General features: G+C 39.6%; 1 long non-coding RNA gene across 2 annotated transcripts; it reads right to left on the reverse strand.

Moving 5' to 3' along the window:
• Window positions 1-1,697: 1,697 nt before the first annotated feature.
• LOC122556005 lies at window positions 1,698-7,814 on the reverse strand. Of its 2 annotated transcripts, none has more exons than XR_006313425.1 (3): window positions 7,655-7,814; window positions 2,813-2,959; window positions 1,698-2,463 (listed from the first exon to the last, which is right to left on the reverse strand). It is a non-coding gene; the product is annotated as an uncharacterized LOC122556005 (long non-coding RNA). The 2 variants fall into 2 exon arrangements; XR_006313424.1 differs by lacking the exon at window positions 7,655-7,814 and adding an exon at window positions 7,420-7,644.
• Window positions 7,815-8,237: the final 423 nt, after the last annotated feature.

The following is an 8,237-nucleotide window of genomic DNA, read 5'->3' on the forward strand; positions in this document are numbered from 1 at the left end:
TAAAACAATATCTTCATTTGAATTCATATGTTTTTTTAAAATAATCCGAAGTACAAAATGTTTATAACCAATAAATCATCTTGATTTCTTTTCGTTCATTTAAATGTTTCATTTGCCCATTTTCCCTCTTTGTAAACCTACAATTCTTCTGCTTCTGTTAGCTTTATGGTACTTGGTAAAGTTTTTCACTATAGGTTTCCACTAGGGAATGTTCACAGGAGGTGCACATTGGGTGCATTCAGTGGTCATATTAATTAACAAAATGCTTAAACGTGTCTTGAGATGACTTGAAGATCAAGTTCTGTGAAGGATTATTCCACTAATTATTTGCGCTTGTAAAAAGGGAGTTAGTGAAAAAAACAAGTTGGGCTGTATAGAGTTAGAAATGTTATAGTGTCATAGAGTCATAGGGATTTACAGCATGGAAACAAACCCTTCGGTCCAACTCGTCCATGCCAACCAGATATCCTAAATTAATCTAGTCCCATTTGCCAACACTTGGCCCATATTTCTCTAAACCATTCCTATTCATATTCCCATCCAGATGCCTTTTAAATGTTGGAATTGTACTAGCCTCCACCACTTCCTTTGACAGCTCATTCTATACACACACCACCCTCTGCATGAAAAAGTTGCTCTTCAGGTCCTTTTTAAATTTTTCCCCTCTCACATTAAACCTATGACCTCTAGTTTTGGACACCTCCACCCAAGGAAAAGACCTTGTCTATTAATCCTATCCATGCCCTTCATGGTTTTATAAACCTCTATGAGGTCATTCCACAGCCTCCGACACTCAAGGGAAAACAGCTTCAGCCTATTCAGCCTCTCCCTATAGCTCAAGCCCTCCAACCTTGGCAACATCCTTGCAAATCTTTCATGAACCCTTTCAAGTTTTACAACATCCTTCCTATAGGAGGGAGACCAGAATTGCATACAATATTTCAAAACTGGCCTAACCAATGTCCTGTACAGCTGCAACATGACCTCCCAACTCCTATACTCAATGCTCTTAGTAAAGAACAATAAAGCTTAGTCACTTTTGGGCTCAATGTACTGCTTAGAAATATTTAATTGTTAACTTGAAATTTTGTAGAGACATTTGAAGCTGTGGACATTTTTTTCTGCTCTGGAGACTATGCCAGTCAAGTGGAATATCCACCAAGGAGACATGAGTATCTTGCAAGTAAATGTTTGTAGTGAACTGAGAAAACAGGTATTGAACTTTCTCAAGAAATGTAATGTCTTTCGCAGTATCTGGGTTGTAACTAACTACTCCATACTCCAAGCAGGATCCAACTAGTATCTGGTGCAACATTTCATTGCCTTGTTGTCTGCGTATTGACTTTGTGCATGCAACTTTATATTATTTTGGATTCTGAAGTAAGTCTTATCTCTTTTCTTTTGCTTTTCTAACTCGGCAATCACCACTTAGCCAGTTAGTACAACACACTGCACTGGACAAAAATGTCCTTGAGGATTTTAGAAATGAAATACATAAGATAATTAATTTTCTTCCAACAAAAAAAAAATCTATCAATAATTTAGACATTTAGAATCAACAAAATCCTGTAGATAAGTAAATAATTTCTGAAACCTTTATTTGCTTCAATCAAGTAAAATAAGAAATCCTGAGAGAAACAGAAAATAATTGTGAAAGATTAGTACAGGATTATACTATCACTTATGAGCCCCAAGAAATTTGTAGAATAATAAAAACAGACATTTCTCTACAGCTTAAGCAGTTCAGTTGTTCTAAAATAATATCCAAGTGTCTTTATGACAAATTTTTATAAAATTTTCATCTTTCATATCAAGTGATTCAATGATGTCACCCAATCATTTGGTCCTTGAATCTCTTCAAACAAGCTGAGGAATCCAATCTTCGTACTTCTTCAGAAGGCATCAAAATCTCATTCATAGTGCACGGTACACCAACAATCAGTATAGATAATAATATGGTAAGGGGGAAAGTATCTGAATAGATGTAATTTAATTCAACCAGCCATATTTACTAAATTATTTCTATTTAGACGGTCTTCCACAGCTAATCAGGCTGTGTTGGCAGCACCATCTGGTGCCACAAGACTGGAATGCAGTGAAGTGCAATGAGGAGGAACAGATTATTAACACGATCTGTACCAAAATCCAAAACATTCTTCACACTGAGTCTCAGAAGACAATAAATACTTTGAACATGATGACTATCTGTATACTGAATTGCTGTGTTGACAAGTGCAAAAAATATGGAAGAAATCATAGTCTTCTCCCAAGACGTCATCTGTCAGGAACTAATATCCATGAATAGAATCAGGCCTGGGTGTGGTAGATACAGGCATAATCTCTTCAGCTGCCTCCCTCATTATGCCACTAACAGAGACACATACAAGTAGAAAACTAATGTACTGCTCCACTGGGACCGCAGTTTTTCCAATAAGGATCCTCCTTCATTCTGTTCAAAATTACCTGAAGTGAGAAGAACAGAAGAAAATAGCATGATCAACACCATCTCAGAACATAGCAGAACTAAAAGTTTCCAAGTCTGTTTCTTCTAAAAATTCATTTTCCAAATGATCTTGTGTGAATGAGGAGGAGAGTGACATTGTAGCTATGTTACTGAACTTGTGATTGAGAAGCTTGAATTATAACTAATGATCTGCAGATATAAATTCAAAACTTGTAATGGCAACCAGAGAACATAAATTTGATTAATTAAATTATAATCAAATTAAATAAAGCTACCATCTATGACCTGGACTTGTCATAAAAATCCATTCCGCTCACTAAAGTCTTTCAGGAAATTTGTTATCCTTACCTGATCTGGGCTTTATGTGACACCAGAACCTTGGCAAAGTGTATGACACCTAACTGCCCTATGAACTGTCCAGAAGACCATTGAATTGTATCACAAGGGCAATTAGAGATGGTAATAATTTTTCATCTTAACAGGAATGCTCAAATCCTGTGCATAAAAACAGAGGCAATAAAGATAGATATCAGAACATAAGACCATAAGACATAGGAGCACAAATTAGGCCATCCAATTTGCTCTGTCATTCAATCATGGTTGATAATTTTCTCATTCCATTCTCCCACTTTCTCCTCATAACCCTCAATCCCCTTGATACTCAAGAACCTAACTATCAGTCTTAAATTAGCTCAATGACCTGGCCTCCACAGCCTTCTGTGGCAATGAATTCCATACATTCACCACTGTGTTGATGAAGAAGTTTCTCCTTATCTCCATTCAGAAAGGTCTTCCTTTTACTCTAAGACCATGTCCTTAGGTCCTAGTCTCTCTAACAAATGTAAACATTTTCCCAACATCTACTCTGTCCAGGCCATTCAGTATTCTGTATGTTTCAGTTAGATCCCCCCCTCATCTTTCTAAACTCCATTGCCTATAAACCCAGGGTCCTCAAACATTCCTCATTTGTTAAGCTTTTCATTCCTGGGACCATTCTCGTGAACCTCCTCTGAACATGCTCCAAAGCCTGTACATCCTTCCTGAGATATGGGGCCCAAAACTGCACAGAGTACTCCAAATGTGGTCTGACCAGAGTTTTATAGAACCTCAGAAGTACATCCTTGCTTTTATATTCAACTACTCTCATAGTAAATGTCATCATTGCATTTGACTCTACCTGCAAGCTTACCTTGAGAGAATGCTGCCAGACCTGCTGAGATTTTCCAGCATTTTCTCTTTTGGTTTCAGATTCCAGCATTCGCAGTAATTTGCTTTTTACCTTGAAAGAATCTTGGACTAGAATTCCCGAGTCTAGCCAGAATGCCCTGAGTTCCTACATCTAGATTGTTAATGTATAAAGTGAAAAATTGTGGTTCCAACATTGAGCCTTGCAGAACACCACTAGTCACTGGCTGCCACCCTGAGAGGGACCCTTTTATCCCTACTCGCTGCTTTCTGCCAAGCTTTGTTCCATGCTAGCACATTGCCTCTGACTCCTTATCATACTCAGTAGTCTCCAATGTAGCACCTTGTCAAAGGCCTTTTTGAAGTCCAAGTAGATAACATCCATTTACTCTCCTTGGTCTAACCTGCTCATTATTTCCTCAAAGAATTCTAGCAGATTTGTCAAACGTAGCCTCCCCTTGAGGAAACCACACTGACTTTGCCCTATTTTACCATTAACTTACATGTATTCAGAAATCTCGTCCTTCAAAATGGACTCTAGCATCTTACCCATGACCGAGGTTAGGCTAATCGGTCTGTAATTTTCCATCTTTTGCCTTACTCCCTTTTTAAACAGGGGTGTCACATGAGCAATTTTCCATTCCTCTTGGATTCTTCCGGATTCTAGAGAATCCTGAAAGATCACCACTAACTCTTTAGCTTTCTCCCTTAGAATTCTTGGGTGTAGTCCATCTGGTCCAGGCAATTTATCCATCTTCAGGTCATTCAGTTTTAATCCTTGGTAATACCATTATACTCAGCTCTGCCCCTTCACTCTCTTGAATTTTTGGGATATTACTCATGTCTTCCACCGTGAAGACTGGCACAAAGTAATTATTCAATTGCTCAGCTATTTCCTTGTTCCTCACTACTATCTTCCCAGCATCATTTTCCAGCCATCCAATGTCTACTTTTGTTTCTCTTTTGCCCTTTATATATCTAAAGAAATTCTTACAGTCTTCCTTTATTTTACTGGACAGCTTAGCCCCATACTTAGTCTTCTCCCTCCTTATTTCTTTTATTGTTGCCCTCTGATGGTCTTTGTAAGCTTCCTAATCCTCTGGCTTCCCACTGCCCTTTGCTTTCTCGTTTGCTTTTATGCTATCCCTGACTTCCCGAGTCAGCCATGGTTGCCTCATTCTCCCTGTACCAAGCTTCTTCTTCCTCAGGATGAATCTCTGTTGTGTCTCCTGAATTACTCCCAGACAGTCCTGCCATTGTTGTTTCACTGTCTTTCCTGCTAAGCTCCTCTCCAAGTCAATTCTCCCCAGCCCCTCCCTCATGCCTCTGTAGTTGCCTTTATTCAGCTATAATACTGTTACTTCTGATTCTGTCTTCTCCCTCTCAGATTGCAGAGTAAATTCAATCATATTACAATCATTGTCTCCTAAGGGTTCCTTCACCTTGAGTTCACTTATCAAATCTACCTCATTGCACAACACTAAATCCAGTATTGCCCATTCCCTAGTGGGCCCCACCACAAACTGTTCCAAAAAGCCATCTCGTAACATTCCACAAATTCCTTTTCTTCCCATTCATTACCAACCTGATTTTCCCAGTCAACCTGCATATTGAAATCCCACATGATCACTGTAACTTTGCCTTTCCAACACATCTTTTCTATCTCCTGGTGTATCTTATGCCCCAGCTCCTGTCAACTGTTTGGAGGCCTGTAAATAACTCCAAATGTTTTTTTTAAACCATTGCCATTCCTCAATTCTACCCACACAGATTCTACAGCATCTGACCTTGCTTTGTTTTTTACTATTGCTTTAACTTCATTTCTCACTAGTAAGGTAACTCCACCATCTCTGTCCACCTGTCTATCTTTTCAATAGGATACATAATTTGAATATTCAGCTACCAATCCTGATCCCTTTGCAGCCACGTCTCCGTGATACCCACCACATCATTCCTGCCAATTTCGATCTATGCCACAAGCTCATTTTCCTAATTCCTTACTATGGGTGCATTCAGATATAACACCTCGAGTCCTGTATTAACTGTCCCTCTTCTCATTGTCATTTGTTCAGTGTGCTTGAAGTTTGATTGCTAACCCTTTCCATACACTGTCCTATTTGTGTCTGTGCTGGAGATTTTAATAACCTTTCCTGAGTTCTGCACTCTTATGTTTTCCTTTAATTTAGGTTGTCTAATTTCCCCTATAATTGAACCCTCCCCCTGCCAATTTACTTTAAAGCCCTGTCTATGCCCTAAATTATATGATTCGCTAGGACTGTGGTCCCAGCACTGTTCAGATGAAGATCGTCCCATCGGAACAGGTCCCTTCTTCCTCTGTACTGGTGCCAATGTCCCATGAATTCAAACCCATTTCTCTGACACCAATCTTTCAGCCATGCATTTACCTATCTAATCTTATTGACCCTGTTCCAATTTGCTCGTGGCTCAGATAGTAATCCAGAGATTATTACCTTTTGGTTCTGCTTTTTAATTTAGCTCCTAGCTGTTCATATGCCCTTATCAGAATCTCTGCCCTAGTCTTATCTGCAGCCCAGAGGAGATATGCCAAACCCCGAGCACTGGGCAGGCAACACAACCTTTGGGACTCTCGATCCTGGTCACAGAGAACACTGTCTATGCTTCTAACTATACTATCCCAGATTACAACAACATTTCTCTTCTCTCCCCCCTATTTGAATGGCTCCCTGCACCATGTACTGTTGTCAGTCAGCTCATTGCCCCCGCAATCCCCATTTCCATCCACACAGGGCAAGCAAAACCCTTAAACTTGTTGGACAAGGAAAAGGGCTGAGGCTCCTGCAACTCTACCTCCTGGATTCCTCTACCTGCCTCACTCACAACCACACCCTCCTGCCCCTGACCACTGGCTGAATTCAAGTTAGTTAGTCGACAGGGTGTAACTGTCTCCTGAAACATAGCATTCAGCTAACTCTTCCCCTTCTCTGATGTGTCACAATGTTTGAAGCTCAGACTCCAGTTCATCAACTCTGAGCCAGAGGTCTTCCAGCAACCAACATTTATGATAGACAGGGTCACTGGGAATCACAATGGGACACACCAGCTACCACATCATGCAGAAAAGACATATCACCTGACCCTCCATCCTTATTTATTTAATTTGTTTTGAATTTGTTCTTTTTTCAAATTTTTAACTGTTTTTGTATCTCTGCTTATGCAAGTTGCAACCAATAAATTAACAAGATTCAATTTAACACTGATTCAAATGTGGCAGACTCTTTATTAGCCAATCAAATCATAGTCCTCCTGTGATGTCACTTTTCAGTTTCTCCTCAGTCAAAACCATTTTGAATCAGAATCTCTTACCTTCCCAGGCTGCCCTCTGCTCCAGTCCCAAAGAGGAGGCCTCAAATCTGCAAGGTAAGTTTTTATATCTCTAATCTTCCCAGGCTGCTCTCCACTCATCTCCAGTCCCAAAGTGAAGGCCTCAAATCCACGAGGTAAATTTTTATAATCTTTTATCATGCCAGACTAGTCTCCATTTACACCCACTCAGCTCCAGTCCTAAAGTGCTTCCAAAGCCATATTATTAGATATAGTCCTTCATCAGAAACTAGGAGGTACACTATAGTTCTTTATTACACCAAGCACCTAGAATGAAATTTATCCTAAATAGAAGCAATGAAAAATCCATGCTTCCCAAGGATGCAATGCTGTTAAAATTTCATTAAGGCAACCACACTGAGAAAATGGCACTTTTAGGCACTGGAAAGTGGGGTTAAGACACTTACCAATCCAAATAAATTATGCAACCTGTTTGATTGAATCTTCAAAGGCTGTCCTGCTGAGGAGAATACAGTAACAAAAACCATAGGGAGAGTAAGACCATCTTTTATTAACGGTCTAATTGCCGCAATGCTTGCTTTAGGATCCCAAATCCAAGACACAATAATTTTTTGGAATTAGTTCATTTGGAAAACCGTTACTGAAAATCTGAAGGAACCAGTCCAAAGACCTCTCACATACCCACTGTTTATGCTCAGAGAGCGCGGGGGGACATCATAAGAAGATATCCTTCAGAAGTTGAATAGGAACAGCCAGCTAGCACGCACTGGGTTTTTTTCCCATTATTTGGCTCTGCACAAGCGAGAGTAAGGACCACTTCTAAAAGCAAAATATAAGCCACTCAGAAATGACAATTTTCACATTGATGCATGCCCATTAGAATTTGCTGCAAAAAATAGCAATGAGCCAGTATGTGCCCAGTGATTGGTCATGCAACCATCCAGTCATATTTCTTTCCTTAATTAGGAAACCACATCTCCAAAAGAAAGCTTAGCACTTTCAGAGATTCAATACAAGTGCCAACAAATGGGCAGAGACATTTCTAATTTATGATAACTGTGGCTATTATGATATATGTACTTCCCTCACTTCAAAGCTGGCAAAAAACAAGTAAGGTAAAAAGTTGATGTGACTGCTTTTCAGGATCAAGGCTGACAACATGCCTAGTCTCGTTAGGCAGACAGCTTGCATTCCTTTATGGTACTATGGAGACCATTGTTGCATAAAGTTATTATGGAGTGGCTTTTCAATGGTAGCTTTCATT

Source organism: Chiloscyllium plagiosum, chromosome 13 (assembly GCF_004010195.1).
Source record: "Chiloscyllium plagiosum isolate BGI_BamShark_2017 chromosome 13, ASM401019v2, whole genome shotgun sequence".
NCBI lineage: Eukaryota > Metazoa > Chordata > Chondrichthyes > Orectolobiformes > Hemiscylliidae > Chiloscyllium > Chiloscyllium plagiosum.